The following is a 17545-nucleotide window of genomic DNA, read 5'->3' on the forward strand; positions in this document are numbered from 1 at the left end:
CAAACTCTGCACATACATCATCCTGCACAGTGAAGATCAAACATCACACTGTAGGAACAACAAAGGAAAACATATTTTTGAAGGGAGGGGAGACTTTGATGTGAAAGCTCTACATGCATTTACTTTAAGTCTGTCCTCCCAAGAAAAAATTAGAGCATCATTCATGAACAAGTGCAGAAATATGACATTTATTTCCAGTCAAGTATCATAACCCTCTCGCTGCTGTAGGAATTATGACAAAGTCAAACTCTTTGGTTTTTCTTTTCCCTTTCCCGACTGGCTTTCAGTTTATTTCTTGTGTCAATGAATGTGGTTTTTTTCTCCCCAGCTAACCTTAAGCAACAGTTTCTTACTGTAACCATGACGACAGAGATCCCATAACTATGACAAAGAAGTCATTTTAACCCAAACCAGGTTTTTGAGCTTCTATCACTATCATTAGAATATCTTATACAGTATGTTGCCCTAACCTTAAAATCTACATCCATGTAGTTGTGAAGGGTTAATAAAGTTTGGTCTTGCCTACAAAATGTAATGTAGTGTAAAGAATTATTCAGTTCCTGCTTAAATCCTGTATTTTAAGCTGTATTGACTTAAATACCTGTTATCTATCTTGTTTAAAAGCATTTACCTGTATTGTATATTTTATGCTATCAGCAGTGGGGTTTTTAGGTCTTGTTTGTACCCTTTTATTGTTACGAATAAATCAGTTTACCTATCTATCCATGTATCTTACCGCAAACCTGACCAAAACATAACCTTAACCCAAACACGTATTTTTCACCATATCCTCAAACTGCCCTCTGAAGTAGTCAAACCAACCAGAAATGTCTTAACACACACACACACACACACATATTCAGGGATTCACAGACGTTTAAGCCAATCAGGGTTTTAAATGGGATTCTGGGAGTTCTCCTTCCCTTCCTCGCTACCTCTCGCTCTCTAGCTCTCACGTGATGATGAGACATGATGTACTGGGTCCATCTGGCTGTGATGACTATGTCCTTGTATTGATTCAAAATACACACACACACACACAGACACACACAGACACACACACACACACACACACACACACACACACACACACACACACACACACACGTTCTCTCTCAAAGGGAGGAGAAGAGAAAGGTCATGTCTCTCAAGTTAATTAGTCTCTCTAGCCTTCAGGTCTGGAGGAGCTTTCCTTTCCACTTCTTGCTTCATGTCTTCCTCTCTCTCTCTCTCTCTCTCGTTCTTTCTCTCTCCGGTCTACCACCAGAGCGTGAAGGTCAGATAACCTCTCTTAACATTTCTTTGCATGTGTTTATGTCCTCTTCTGTTCCGGACTTACTACTTGTATACACAATACACACACACACACACACACACACACACACACACACACACACACACACACACACACACACACACACACTCTCTCTTTGGGCGCAGTCACTGTATCTTTGATCCTAAAGCCAGAATCAATTTGTTTTTCGTCGGTGCAGCTGAGCTACTAAGTTTAATTACTTCTTCACTGTTGCTGAAGGGGCAAAATGTGTGTGTTTGGCTGGAGGGATCAGCCATAATGAAGTGTGAATCTATCAGATAAAAAAAAAGTGTGTGAGTCAGTGAACTGCCCCAAGGGACAAACACACCTTTGTATGAGTGTGCTTTTTGAATGTCTTCTCTTCAACGTACTTATTTAGAATCAGAATCAGAATTTACTCCTGAACTATGATTTTGATATCTTTGTACACATGTGGGGAATGCGGTGGGTGGAGGGTAGCTGAACTTGAATAACACTTTATGTAACCTAATAATTTATAATTTATTAACTGTGCTTTTACTTATTTTATACTTATTTATGAAAAGCCATAGCTTGGATTTTAGAAGTGAGTCAGTCGCCCACCCACCCCCTCATACACATATCTCAAAATCTTTATATTTTTATTTATCATTTATTACTTATTCACAATTTTGTCCTGGATGTCCTGACACCCCTCTAGAAATCTACAACAACATATAAACTAAGCACCTATCTCAGAGCATTTTCTCTAATTTAATTAATCACTGTATTTCTTTTCAGTAAAACTATAAAATTAGTGAGTTGCACGATAAAGCAATGTCAGGCTATTTATACCATATAGGCTGAGCAATAGATATCAAATTGGCAGTACAGAGGATCAACAGCCGGGAGGTTGACGTATCGCTCGTCCTCGGCAGCGGCCTCGTCTTCATGCCCCTGCTCTCCACTGGAATCAGCCTGATGCTCATTTGTCCAGACTCTTTCCTCCTCCTCTTCATTTGGCACCGGCTCACTGTCAATGTTGTCATTGCAGCTAGCAGGATTTTGCGTGGCACTGGTATCTGTTTTTTTTAATAATAAGTGTGTTAACTTAAAACCGTCCTTTATTCATTTCATTTTTATTTTCTGATTCAAATTCCTGTCTTTCTCTCCTGATTTAATTTGAATATTCCCCATTTGATCTCTGACATTACGGATCAACTGAAAGGGGGCAGGGGGTGGCAAGGGAGGGGTCATAAGGGTTGGTACCACTTGCCTGTCTAACCCAGACTGAGTCCTTTATGTATTTCTTTTTATGGCCAATGAGTAACAGTCTGAGTCTAAAAATACTAAAACAAAATTCATATATTTTTTTTTTATTGTAGAGAGAAAAAGTGAAGTTAATCCGCTCCTGATTCCATGTCATATTCAGGTATATGAACAAGCTCCATTCAAGGTCCATTCAAGGTTGTTTTTTGTGTGTTGAGTGTATTAATGTAATGAATTGGTGTCGTGCTGGGAGGGACTGAATTGCAGTAACTCTCTAGAAAGGTGATTGAAGGTAAATTAAATGAGAATTGTTATATGATACTGAAACATGGAAAGTATTTTCTATGCAGCTTTGTGGCTACATGTGTATTTTACAGCATTGAGTACATACATGTGAGTGTGTGTGTGTACATGTACATATATTCATGTCGTGGTTGCTGTTTCGCAGTCATTCCATGAAGAAATGAATAGTCCCGTCACATCATGGATCTATTTTTCCACACACCCCCAAACGTCTCTTTCTGATGGGCCACTTTAAACTGAAAGCAGCTGCAAAATGAGGGGAACGGTCAATAGGGAGACTTTGGACAGACCACTATATTGCTTTTTCTATTTCATTGTCCTCTCTCTCCTCTCGCCTCAATATATTGAGACTAACAATGTTCATTTTCCACAATATATCTTTGAAAGTGACAGGGAAAACGTCAGGGCTTCAGCAGAGTGCTTGTGACATGTGGTGATACAGTAAATCTAAGGGTCTATGGATGTATGGATGTATTAACAGCAGTGATTACTGTATTCCTCAGACTATCAAAGCATCAGTCCTTGGTTGTTTGTGGCACCTTGCAATGTTGGCCACACTGCACTACACTTTCTTGTTGCTAGGTAACAGAGAACTTTTGGGGTTTTTTTGTAAGCAAACTTTTCAATTAAGATTCAAATATGAATGAAGTTATATTTATCCTCCTCTGTACAGTACTTTAATTTATGCTGTCTCTCTTTCTCTCTCTCTCTCTCTCTCTCTCTCTCCCTCTCTGTATTAGCTTGTTTTTGCCCATATGGTGCCAAAGCGACGGCATTGTGGCCATCGAGAAGCCAATTCACTCACTCAGCACAGAGACACTTCACTCCTCTTCATGCACTCAGCTTAATTATGGTTTACAGCACTTGAGATAGTTATTTTCTATAAATTGTTCCCACTCCCTTTGAGAACTGAACATCTTATTCAGTGAGTCTTAATTGATCTGAGGAATCCTAGCGAGTTATATTTTATGGTACAGCCCTAGAATCTGCTAGAAAAGCCTTTGACATGACTGTACTTGGATAACTTTTAATGTCGTGCAATATCCTATTTTTAATAAATAGTAAATGGGTCCATCCTAATACCCACACTTGAGGTATTTGCGAGTAGTGAAGTGCCTTCCACTCGTGTGACTGGCCTGGGCCTCTCACGATTGCAAGCGTGGAGGTCTATCAGAGGTCACTGGGACATCCTGCGGTGTGCGCATATGGCTTGATCAAGCTCAGGTGATGATAATTATAAAAGAAGGTAGGATCAACCATACACCCACAGAGCATCATAGTCACAATCAAATGACACCAAAATGTGCATTCAAGTATTCATGCATACGACAGGTTTATCTCCGTACCTGACTCGACCCTGAGGACCTTATTTTTGACTTTGCCTGGAGTTATCCATCGTGCTGACACAGTTTTATCACGTAACAACCAACAGTGGCCTAAAAGTGAACTTTTATTTACCCTTGAATAGAGTCCTGCTCTCTAATGACCCAACACTTCCCAACAAAGTGCTGGGTTTTAACTTCACTACGGTAAAGTGGATAGGGATCCCACGCAGTCAGAAAATAAACAGCTGGTCCCGGGAAGCTAGTTTCTACCACAAGAATTGAGACGGAGTCAACAAAGGAAGTTGAAAAGAAGATTAAATCTGGATTTTAAAAAAACAAAAGCAAAGCAAAGCAATTCTGCTATTTGGACAGTAAAATAACAACTTCAGCTTCACCTGTGGGACAGGGGAAGCCACAAAATCTATATTTTGCAGCCACGAATAGTCAAAATGTTTGTTGGTGTCTGCGGTAATTGTCAGAAATCCAGCATATGTGGGCAAGAGTGGGATTAAGAGTCTGGCATAGGGCTCTACACTACACTGCTGTCTGTTATTTATCACGACAGGTTCATCAGCTCACAACAAGCTGACCGTGACGTGATGGGCTAATAGTCAGTATATATAAACTAAAGTAAAAATATAGCCTCAGGACTCGGTTTGCTTTGGGGTCTAAGATTTGGTTTTAACAGCTGGGTTTAGTCAGCTTGGGTCTCTGTCCATGGTGCTGAAGTACTCAGTGGAACAGACGTATCCTTCTACAGTGCAATGATTGGTTTATTTATGAAATGTTGGTAATCAAGCAAATTAACCATTAGTTCCAGTATAGTATGCCTAAATTTCCAGCCCTGCCAATTATAGTTTTTGCATTTTTGCAATTTCTAAGTAAAGGTAGCATAACAGCAATTATTTGCCACTATTCCTAGCAAAAAAACTATCCATCCTTACCTCAAATGTATATGTGGCTGCACAGAAACTGCACTCATTCCCATTAATTTCAGTGAGGAGAACATGACATTAGCTAACTCATTCCTGACAGGGCCTGCAAACCAAGGACAGCTGCAATGATTGGATTTTGAAGCATTTCGTCATCTTAAAATGGGAAAGCAGGTATTAATTATCAACAGTCACTCCTCAAAGGCTCCTGATTGCCAAAAATAAAGGTAATCGGCACATATGGGCTTTTTTGACTGTAGGACACACGGTTGACAACCCATCATCGTGCCCCCGCTGGGTGCATAAACCCAAATTAGCTCTCCTCACACCCTCTGTGTTTCTATGCAGAGGGCAGACATGTGTCACCAAATAGTTGATGAAATTTGTGTGGTTATTCTAGGTTAACGTTCTCCATTATCCTTGGCAAATTTCAAACATACAAGGTCACAAGTCCTACACTTACATGGAATATCTGATTGAGGAAGAAAAACTAGAAGCCCTCTCCACATATAAAATCAGTTCCTTGGGCACCAAAACCTTATAATTCTATGTTCTGTAGCTGTATGAATGTGAATGACAGGATGTTGAAGTTAAAGCCACTGAAAGAAACCGTTATAGTAAAACCAACCCACCAAGATGTCTCAGTAGATACTCACACCTTCATCTTAATATGTAGTAAACACAAAAAAAACGGCTGCCTGCATAAGATGCACACGCACATATACCCACAAAGTAATTGCTCGCCTCCAGGCTGTCTGTCAAACACCGTCTGGCTTCATAATGACATGCTAATAAGGCGCTAACGACAGAGAAAAAGGCTAACAAGCTTTGCAATTAAAATGACCGAAAATTCTTCTCCTCCCCTTCACTCTTGCCTCTCTCCTGCTCCTCCCCAGGGGGGCCCGGGTGTTTTGTCAGCCTTGCTCGGTTCAAGGTTTTATAGTGGAGCCAGGCACATCAAGAAAGTGTCAGTTAGGAAGCGCGGGCGTGTGCATGAGAGGAAGAAAGTGTGTCAAGTGTGCCTTTTTTTTATTTAATCTCCTATAATGTTTCTGTTTAAGAGTGGAGGGCTGCGTCGTGTGAGTGTTGAGTAAAACTCCCACGAGGGGCTTCCTACACACGCGCAGACACCCACGAGGCTGCACACACCGTCCTCCTACTCTTTTCTTCTCCTCCTCAAAGTCTTTCTTGCGATAAAACAAAAGGACGAATCGAGCAGAGTGGCAGCGACGGAGGACAAGAGAATAGGGAGACAGAGAAGACATGGTCCCGTTGCATCTGCATAAATTATTGAACGCATCTCCCCTGTTGACTGCCGAATCGATCCAAACAGCGACTTACCCACTGAACCGCCCTGGTTATATATGATCATGATGCCCCCGTGGTGTAACAGAGAAAGAAGACAGTAGGTTAACTTTCGTTGCCGGCGTTGAATTAAATTTTCATACAGGCAAGAACAAGCCGAGGCCAGTCGACAGCAACGACCACGAGGAGACCTTTGTGTTGCCTGCTGCGTGTTTGTGTGCACTGATCTGCCTTTGACCTCAGAAAAAAGCTGCAATGTCTGTATAAGGCAACATCTCTTTCCTCCACTTTCTCTCTGTGTTTGTGTCTTTTCAAAAGAGTCTCTTGAAAAGCACACACTGCCTTGTAGAGTCATTGCAGCTCCCTCTCAGCACTAGCTGTTGCATTTTTCAGTGGCAGCTCTGTTAGCTTTATTGTCTCATCTTTAGAGCTAAAATCTTACAGGTTTTTTTTTTTCTTTGTTGTTTGTTGAGCTTTGGCATCAAATCACTCAGCCGAGGAAAGCGGGCAAAGCTGTCAGGAGGAGATTTACAGCCATACAGACTCTTGGCTCTTAATCTAGTCTCACCGACAAAGTTGTCAGGGCTGCATTAAACGAGTCACATTTATGAGCGTTCTGCACTTTGAATGTTTCCAAAACCTAAGTCCCTGAAAAAATGTATTTGTACAAAGTTTATGAATCAAGTCCAAGGTCAAGAAAAAACTTGCGGCAGAGGCATAATTCCATTTTATAGGGTTGTAAATTTTTCAACAACCTTAACAAAGTAGCTTCTGCAGCTATTCATATTCTTGACATATACAAACTTTCATTGATTTCCACAATACTATGATTTATAATGAAAATATCCTACCATTTGCTGGATTTATTTATGCCCTGCAGTGCTGTGAGTGTAGTTCAGACTTCAGTATGGGGGTCAAAACCCAAATAAAGCATCCAAAATCATACCTGAAAGTGCTATAATGTTTGAATATCTGTGGTGATCATCACAACACTAATTCTCTGCGGGCCTCTACCATCCATTCTATGCTGTGAAGTTAGTTTCAGACTTAAGAAGAAATGTGCACAACAAGGAAAGGGTGAGCTAAAAGAGCTTAAAAGTTAATATGAGGCTTCAGTTAGTCTGAGTTTGAGAATCGAGTGGATATCTACTGTATCTACAGTTGCTCCTGGGTTCACTGCAGATGTTTCATCTCTACACTTGCAAGAAAAAGCTGGGAAACACAAATATTAAAATTATATTAACAAACTGTATTTTGGAAAATTCACCTTAAAGTAAAAACCTCAGTGTTGTATTAAGACTGATCTGAGTCTACACTTTCAGTTCTCTGATAAGCCATTTCTTCCAACAGGGAGGTTCACGCACCTAGTTATGAACTGTTTGGAGCATTTCAACCAAACCAATAATAAATTGGTTCAGAACCTCAAAAGCTGGTTCCCTGTTGGAACCCAAAAAAGAAGCAGGTTGTCTTTGGGAACCAAAGTGGGCGTGTCATACTCAGCAGGTAGTTGTGCATTGTGCAGCGCCTTCTGTTGATGACACATCAGATTGCAATGGTTCCACTCAAACTCAGCCCAGTTTGCTAGACAACACCAAGGTTCCTAGAATCTGGAACATAAGCGGCTCAAGAAACAGAACTAATTTGGCGGAAAAGGGGCCTGAGGGTACTTTTGGAGGTTGTGCCAGATTGTGCTTGGTTCAGTTCAAACTGTAAGATCAGTCATGTGTCATGATAACAATTGTCTTGCATTATTGGCTACACAACAGGACCAAAAACGTTCATGCGCAACTTGCCAAACTATTTTCTTCTTTTATGTTGGGAAAGTGTTAATTTTCTTCTTGCAGCACCATACAGATGGTGGTCCTCTCTCTCTCCAGTCATACTCCTACTGAATGGTTCTCCATTATTGTTCTGGTGTAGTAAATAACAGGCAGCATTTAGAATTTACTGTCATGTGCAATAAAATGCCACAAATTAATTTCCTATAAAATGAAACAAATTGCCTTTCTGCTTCTCTCCAGTCAACAAAACAATCATACTATCCCACATAAACCAGGTTTCCAGCCAAATCTAATGCAAATCCTGCAAAGATTTTCTCACCCACTACTGTACTGTACTATAATTTTTGCATTGCAATGCATTCTTCCCTCTGCTCAGCACCAGTTCTCTGTTCTTTTTAAGAGCCGCTTTAGACCGCAAGGTCGCAAAGTTATTCGTCTTTGCTTCCCTTCCCTCCTCTGTCTCCGCCTCTCCTCCTCTTATTTCCTCTCTTCCTTGACGTGACTAGTGACAGGACCCAGCACAATAAAACTTCACACGTCACTGGAGCCATCAAGTGCCACCCACACACCCTGCATTGTGTGTGTGTGTGTGTGTGTGTGTGTGTGTAACAGTATTAAGGAGGTGGATTGAAGGTGAAGGCTCCAGTATTGTCGTGCCCATCACTACAGAGACAGAGCTTCCCTCTTTCTGTCACCTGCTACCCTTTAGATAAAAAGGAGGGAGGGGGGAAGGAGAGAGTTTTTGTGTTCAAATAAAACTTTATTAAGCAAAGATACTGGTTTGACTCATCATACTTGGACACATGAAGTTAATTCAAGCAAAAGCCAAAACAAAGAACAAAGAGTGGAGAAGAATGAAGCAAATGCAGACTGACATAAAAGGAAGAAGGGTTGTCAGGTGTAACAGTCCGGTGACAGTGTAGATAAGACTTTATTTATTCTGAGTGCAGCAGTAGCTGTATGAAGTAGGAAGGAGTACAAATACAAATTCCAAAATATTGCCAAATATGAACAGATTAATGGTAAGGATCATGTATGAGAAGTGCAATATAGAGATGTATGTACAATATCAAATCTCAAGTAAATAATTCAGTGATTATGTCCATGATGTTGCCCTTAATGTCCCGTAAATCAGAGAGATGTAATGATTGTAATCCACAGAGAGACAGTAACCCAGAGAGAAAGAGAGAGAGATTAAATGGACAGAGCTGAAAGAAGTGTAAATCTGGGCTGCTAATTAAAAAAAAAAATGTTAATAAGGTTAGAAGATGTATAGTAAAAGCCAGTAAAGCAATAAGAGCCATCAGCGGCCATATTCTGCACTGTTCTTCAGTAGCCACAGTTATATTATACTTGAGAGAAGTTTTGCTGATATCTCTATCATTTACGAGCATATTGAAAACATGTTTGCAGATCACTTACGATCAATGCTGTAACCAGTGCTCACTGTAATCCCACTACTTTTGGCGGTAACTAGTAATGTAACCAATTACATTTTCAAATTAAATGATTACACTTATTGAAATTTAAATGGGCTTGTTACTTGTCTTAGGATACCTGAAAACTGTGAACAACTGCAGAAGACAGCAGACAAACGCAGCACATCCGACCGTATCCCCTTGTTTTTCCGGATTATGATCTATTGTCACCTGACCTTACAGTAACCTTGCTTTCCGGTCATCAAATTATTATTTATTAAATAACTACTGTAGCAAAGCTCAATTAATGTGTACATCTGTGTGGGTCTTCTTCTTCAGTAATCAAGACAAGTTCTGTTAAATAATAATTTAATTACATTCCTCCATTGGACAAGACACATTGTAATCTTGTGGCTTGGTGGCTTAATGTAGGTCTGAATGTGCATTTCTGAAGTTGATATTAAACTTTACCCATATGAAATGACCTGAAATATGAAAATGGAGGTGGTGAGAAATGTACAGCCACACTGAAGATAACATCTTTCGCTTTACTGTGTTGGGAAAATATCTCATTTAAAATGGAACAATTCCGACTGGCATTCATTTCACCTCCTTATCTTACTTTGCTGGAAATTCATACAGTATTGCTTTATGTGCCCATTTTGTTGGAACAACAGCGTAAATCTCCCTGGATATCAGCCAAATGTAAGAAGTGTAAATGATGATGGATAGGGATAGATGAGGGCAGATTAAGGGCAGAAACTGACTGCAGCTGTATGACAGAGGAAGACCCTCATCAGCGCTAATGGATGCCTCCGAAAACTCCTTAATGAACGGTTTTATTACTGAGTCGTACCTGTGTGACTTGCTCGTGCGATATGAACATTATGCTGGTCATCACCCCATCTATCTCTTCTCTGCTTCTTCATTTGCTCTCTCTTTCTGCATGCAGGGGTCACCTTTAGCTTTTGTGTGTGTGTGTGTGTGTGTGTGTGTGTGTGTGTGTGTGTGTGTGTGTGTGTGTGTGTGTGTGTGTGTGTGTGTGAGAGAGAGAGAAATATGGAGGGTGTGTGTGACCGTTTGGTGTAACTCATGTCTGACTCTGTGACACATTCTTGGCTGCAACAGATGCGTTGGTGGATATTGAGGTTGATGGTCCTACGGTAGAGTGGTTATTGTGCATGTGCATGTGTGTGTGAGAGAGACATAAGGTGTGTGTGTGTGAGAGAGAGAGAGAGAAAGAGAGAACATTTGCACTGTACATGTTTGCCAACCATAAATCGTTTGCATTCTATAATAGTTTTTGCAAGAATTTATCTGTGCAAGCTCTCTCACAAATGATCAGTTGTGTGTGTGTGTGTGTGTGTGTGTGTGTGTGTGTGTGTGCGCATGTGGGAGTATTTGTGTGTGAATCACTGAAGCGTAATCTGTTTGATGTGGCCAGCTTGCTTATGGTTTCACAGATAATGCATTTCTCTTTTTATTCGAGTTATGAACAAGGATTTGCAACCAACATGTCCTCTGGTCAAATATGTTTCCTTTGTGTTCAGCTACTGAAAGCAGTGATCTTTTTAGGGTGGAATGAAACAACCTTAAATGCATGCAGCAGTTCTTCTCCTCAGGGTAAAAGAATAGACTTTGAATATTGTATTGCATTTTTAGTTTTTTCACTGCTACACAGTGGAGTTGATTTTTTCTCTCTCTAATGAGCAGGATAATGAATAGAATCTGCATTACAGTAGGTGAGCTAATGTGATAAAAGCTGTACAATTAATCACATTAAACATACAGTATATCCAAATTAGGGGTCTTTCCAGACCAAATTTATTAGGAGGCCCCAAGTGGGGGGTTAAAGTATAATGTATTCTCCTTCATGGTCTGCTAGTTTAGGACTATTACAGCTAATAGGGCCAGCAGTTAAAATACCAGCTTCTAGTGAAGCATCATAAACTTACTTGGCACAAAATTGACACTCAATTCTTTAAGCAAATACGGAGGATAAGTTCTTAAATTGCTCAGACCAGAAAAATAACAATTCTGTGACCACTGTGCAAACCTAATCTGCTGATAAAGATCATGTAACTTTATTGAAATCTCCAGAATGGAGACTAATGGACCCTGAGGGGACAATGTTTTGACAACTATACTTTAAAGATCAAGAATGAACATCAGCTAACAGCACACAAAGCTGCATGCAAAAGGTGGGACTTTCAGAGGTGACATCTGTGCTTTATTTCCTATTTATTTCATTGGCTGGTTTCAATTTTAGTGTATAAATGTTGGTGGAAAGTTAACATCATATTAGCATTGTTAAACTACCTGCAATTTAACATCACCTAACAAGGACCAAAGCTAATATAATAATAGTGATGACTATGGCAACTGACAATCTAACACTTGCAATCTAACCTAATATTAGCATGACTAAGCTACTTGCAATCTATATACCAACATGACACAAAGTTAACACAATATTATATCAACTAATATCGACTAATGTGGCACAAAGCTAACAAAATAGAAGTAGGTCTAATGTTACCAACAATTCAACATTAGCCAACAGGAACAGCAGATAACAGGCCAACTACCCTAAAAGTAACTTCCAGTTTCTTAAAAAGGACCCTTACTCATCAAATTATATTTAATAAAAGTTTAATACAGAAAAAAATACGTTCTTAGCTTGTGTTATTGCACTCGGACTTAACCTAACAACTTCTATATTTATTAGCAGGTAGGGGGCTACACTATGGTGCCCATTTAGCCTACATTTCTGTGGACCCAATAGTCTGTACGTTTTCCATGATATATTGTCAGCACGTTTCTGTTCTCTGATGTGTGTGAAATAGTTCAAAAGAGTCATGTCAAGTCTTGAACTGTTTTGGTTTCAGTATCTGGTCAAATAATTAGCCATAACTGTGCAGCCTTAACTCTAATGACAGTGTGTGTTTGTGTATCTCATTCAGGTTTAATTATGCAGATAAGTGACAGTGGTTTATCAGCCCACTTGCTGTTTACTTACCTTAGGCCATGTCATAATTTATTTATCTACATTTTTTTAATCACCATTGCACCCTTTCTCCCTCTGTACCTCTACTTAGCCCTCCACTTTTTTTTTAAGCATCTTTGATGTGTAGGACAGCATTAATGAATACGTTTGAGAGGGTGAAGTCTACCTCTTTCATTACTGATTTAACCTTCATGCTGAGCATTTGCAGGCAGGTCATCTTAAAAATGCCACAGTCGTGACCAATATCTTTAAAGGCTTATGACAGGAATTACAATTTTAAGGACAGGAAAGTCTGGTTTGACAAATCTGCAAAAACACCCCTCTTTATCTAAAATTCTGGATTTTTGCCCTATTTTTTCACCTCATGATTCTCTTTTTCGGACTCTGTTGACCTTCCCCACCCCTTTTATCCCCATTTCATCTCCTCTACAACCCTCAAGACTCCTGAATAAAAGCTGAAACAAGGAGAGGATGGAGGAGTTCTTTAAATATTGATGACGGCTTTCTCAGGCTTCTCAACTGAAAGTGAACTGTGGGTCCTGGGACGACTTTAAATGTCCAAAAAAAAGAAAGTGGAAGGTACTGTAAGCAATAAAACATGAACACACAAATCTAGACTACTGCAAACACACAAAAAGTAAATACACAAATACACACAAGGAAGACAGGAAAGGGAATGTGAACAGAGACTTCTGCTTCAGGTTAGAGTGACAGCACTGATTGAAAGGCCAAACCCTGCTGCGTATTTCATTTCATGGTGCATAACCCCCCCCCCGCCCTCCCCCACGTCTGCTTGTATTTGTGTATTATTGTGTGTCTCTGTTTATGCGAATGCAAACGTAGACCCTCATTCTTATATTTTCCTGTTTGCAGAGTGTGTATCATCTTTCTACGATGGAGGTAAATTAGGGGCCAAACAGACGCATCAACAGATCGCCCTCAGATGTGGATTTGTTATTAGTATTCAACTTGTCCAGCTCTGCGCTTTGCTGGCTGGATTGCGTCTTGTTGGCTGTTGTGTGCCAATAAAAGCCAATTAAAGTGAATCTGCCAGGACGCAGATAGACAGTGATAAGACAGAGCGAGGCTGGGAAACAAAGCAATCACCGGGAGAGAGAAAATGAAACTCGGGAAAACAACAAATAAAAGTAGAACAGAGTAAGAGAAGTGAAAGCTGACAGTGAGGTGAACTCGTACGTTTGCATTAGTGGAGGATTTTCTGAAGTTGTTGTCTAACTAATCTTTGCTGGAAGAGCAGTAGTGGTGGAAGTTGATATGATGCAATGAGCTGCAATATTGCAAATATCAAGCATGAAAGAACAGCTGAGGGAATGAAAATATCTGACATTTCAGTGTAAAGAAATTACTGATAACACATTAATTAAACAGACAATTCTAAATGAATAGTCAACTTGTAAATGCCAATATGTCGCATAAAATTAAATGCAAAATACAACAAATGCATAGTTTGTGCAGGAAGCAGTTGCAGTCCTTACTTGAACACAAATTTGTATCACAAGGTCAACTTACTTGGTTTTTCCAGAGCTTTCAGCCACACTTCATGGCCTTCATCAGCAGATGGAGTTTGCTCTGTTGTCATAGAGGTGGTTTAATTGTTATCACATGACCCATAAGCATAGCAAATTATATATGATAATGTATACAACCACTTGTTATCACATGAGGTCACGTGATAACAGCAGAGCCGTCTCCATGACAACTTGCTGATGAAAGCCATGAGATGTGGCTGAAAGGTCCAGAATAATAGTTAATTTAGGCTGTGTGATGATAAGTGTTTGTCAGACCTTTTAAGGTCTTTGTTAATTTGTTTCTTGTTCAATGGGCTTTTATTCTGGAAAACTTCATCAAGGGGACAAAAACGATCAATTATTAAGTCTCATAAGAGGGACAAACAAGGACGGTGATAATGATAAGCGTTATTTATATGTAAATTACTTTTCTTATCATACAACAAGTGAGGAAAATGTAAAAGTGGAAAACAGAGTAAAGCAATAATATTAAGAAATACATCAAGGACAAAGAGTATTGTAATAAATGTTATTGAGTGATTGTAGTTAGATAAGAAGATTTTTACCTCTAACTCAACTATAGGTAGCCATGCACACCACTAAAGTATGTGGACACCTGACTATTACGCCCATATGTGATTGTTGGTCATATTATTGCCAAATCATGAGCAATAACATGCTCCTGCAACAGTCTCCACTCGTCTGGTTTCAGGCTTTCCACCAGAATTTTTTCGAGAGCATTAATGAGGACCAACACTGATGTCGGATGAAGACCTGGCTCGCAGTTGGCGTTCCAGTTCAGCCTAAAGGTGTTGCGTGGGATTGAGGTTGGACTGGAATTGGAAAGTGTTGAAACAGGAATGGACCATGCCGAAACTCTTGCCACAAAGTGAAAAGGAAGTGTTGTAAACAACCCTGGATCAAAGGCAAAAACAGGACAGCAGGTGTCCGCAAACTTTTGGCCAATTATATACTTTCAGGGTAAACATGTTTGATGTTGATTTCTCAGAAACTGACATGCAATATTATCAAAAACCCTTCAATAGCAAAGCTTATCTCGACGCACCTTCCTCTCTTTCAAGCTTGATCTAAATAAGGTTGTTTGCTGCTCTCCTCCTTTTTTCCATCTGAGTTATCTCCTTCTTTCATTTCTTCCTACCGTCTCCTTTCTACTCTCTGACTTTCCATCACTGCTGATTACAGCTTGTGACCTGATTTCCACCCACCTGTGTGTGGATGTGTGTGTCAGGCTGCTCTTTTAATTATGTGTTTGTTTGTGTCTGTGTCCTTTTCTTCATTTTCTGTGTGTTAATCCACTTCTCTGCTCATGTGTGTGTTATTTTTCCATATATACATAGCCTTGTCTTTCTTTGTATGACTCAGTCTCGAGCTTCTGTGTGTGTGTGTCCCTTTCCTTCACACGTGCCTGTCTACATATATTGTATGCATTTAAGGCCCTCATCCCAAAGTCTTAATAACATTCAGCATGAGGGCCCTTCAGTGCCGTCGGTCATCTGTTTCGCTGCCTGATTAGTGGGAGTTGAAGCTGCGGGAGAGTTTTAGGGCGACCACAGTCAAGGGCAATCAGAGGGGTCTGGAGGGGTCCTAATGGTCAAAGACCTCCAGGAGACCAATTAGAGAGAGGGATGGAGGGAGGGATGGTGGATATACGGAGGAAAAAGAGGGCTGGGAGGGAAGGGGATTGATGAATTGAGGGGAGGTGGACGGCAAAGAGGATGAAATTAAGAGGAGGTGGGAAGGAGGAAATTATGAAGAGGGAACTAAGGATGGACAGATGGAGGGAGAGACTGAGAGATGCCAAGATAGTTCAAAGTTTGGAGGAGGGAGGGATGAGGGACGGTACAAGAATGACAGAGGGGTGCAAGAGGGAGGAACTGAGGAAACTAGGATGAAGGCATGTAGACAAGGGAGAAAGGAAGTGAAGGGAGGAAGAGAATTATTCATGGGGTGGCAAGAGGACGGCATGGAGACTTTAAAGTGTGGCAGAAATATAATGTTAATCACAAACAAACAAATAAAGTTATTTTAACTAAAAACATTGTTGTGAAACATTAGCAAAGCAATGAAACAGTGGCAATAGAAATCAGTAAAGTATTTATTTATGTCTTTTATCATTGAACTTAATCCAATCACTTAGTCTAAAATGTGGCCATTAAATTAATTTCTGAACAATTGATCTCTGAACACATTATTTGTAAAATTAATCAAAATAAATGTGTTAAATCTGACAGAATTTGATGTGACACTGGGATTTAATTAAGTTTCAAACTTGTAGTCTTCAAACCCAACTGACGACTCGAGTGACATCACTTGAGGTAATTTTTTCACACAACTCCCTCTGAAACCAAGACATTAAAAGACAGAAATATCAACCTGCTGGTGGCAGTAGAGTCAGGGGATCAACAAAGTAAGTAGGATTCAACCTCTGGGGAACATATTTTAAGGATATCCATGCAACAGATTGTTGCTATGAATCAAACAATTGACCTACAGACAGACAGACACTGCCATCCTCAGAGCTATGCCACTAGCATGGATGAAGAACAAAGGAATGATGAGGAGAATAAAGGCCAAGCTGGAGAGAAAAGATATGAGAGTAGGAGGGTAGAAACGAGGCTATGAGGGATGAGAAGGAAGGTGACAGATGAAACGAACTACACAGGCAGGAAAAGAAAAGGTGGCAACAAAGGGCAAAAAGAAAGTACTCAAGTAAAAAAAGATACAGATAGGTGAAAAGGCCAATTAGATACAGACGCTGAGAATGAATCATCGGAAGAAAAAAAAAAAAACTTGACACAATAATGAATAATGATAGCAGTGTTGAATTGGCCTCGAAATGCACTGCAGGCAATAAGGAGGAGGTTGAAGGGGCAGAATTCAGTAGAAAAGAGTCAAATAAAGAGGGGAGAAGCGAGACAGAAAGAATAAGCGATGGGTTTGGGAGATATGGCCAAATGGAGGTTAAATGTTTCTGCATGTGCAGCAATAACCATTCCCCTCACCTATTAACGTCAGCATCTGTCAGTAGAGACCTGACCTCCACACCGATGTGTTTGTATATACACTACCTGTGTGTGTGTCTGTGTGTGTGTGTGTGTGTGTGTGTGTGTGTTGATGCCATCGTAAATCGATCACACCCACCTCCGGTAAAGCGAGTCCTTGTGAAAAATAGTCCATCCTTCTGCACTTGAAGCTAAGTGATGTATGTGATTTACCGTAAAACGGTCTGACACTGAATATCGTCAATACACTGTCAGTAATGCCAAACTGGAGGCAATTCAAACAGCACTCTGCAATCCGATGGATGTCACGATAGGTACACACTTTGTCCTTGTGCGGACGTCGTGCACCCTGACCACCTCTGTTTGACTCGTGACGGTAG

The 17545-nt window shown here is 40.2% G+C and overlaps 1 protein-coding gene across 5 annotated transcripts in view; it reads left to right on the plus strand.

Moving 5' to 3' along the window:
• The window catches only part of htr2cl1 (5-hydroxytryptamine (serotonin) receptor 2C, G protein-coupled-like 1), a 139306-nt gene that overhangs the window by 63626 nt on the left and 58135 nt on the right, over positions 1-17545 (plus strand). The window lies entirely within an intron of this gene.

This window comes from Dicentrarchus labrax, unplaced genomic scaffold, assembly GCF_905237075.1.
Source record: "Dicentrarchus labrax unplaced genomic scaffold, dlabrax2021, whole genome shotgun sequence".
NCBI lineage: Eukaryota > Metazoa > Chordata > Actinopteri > Moronidae > Dicentrarchus > Dicentrarchus labrax.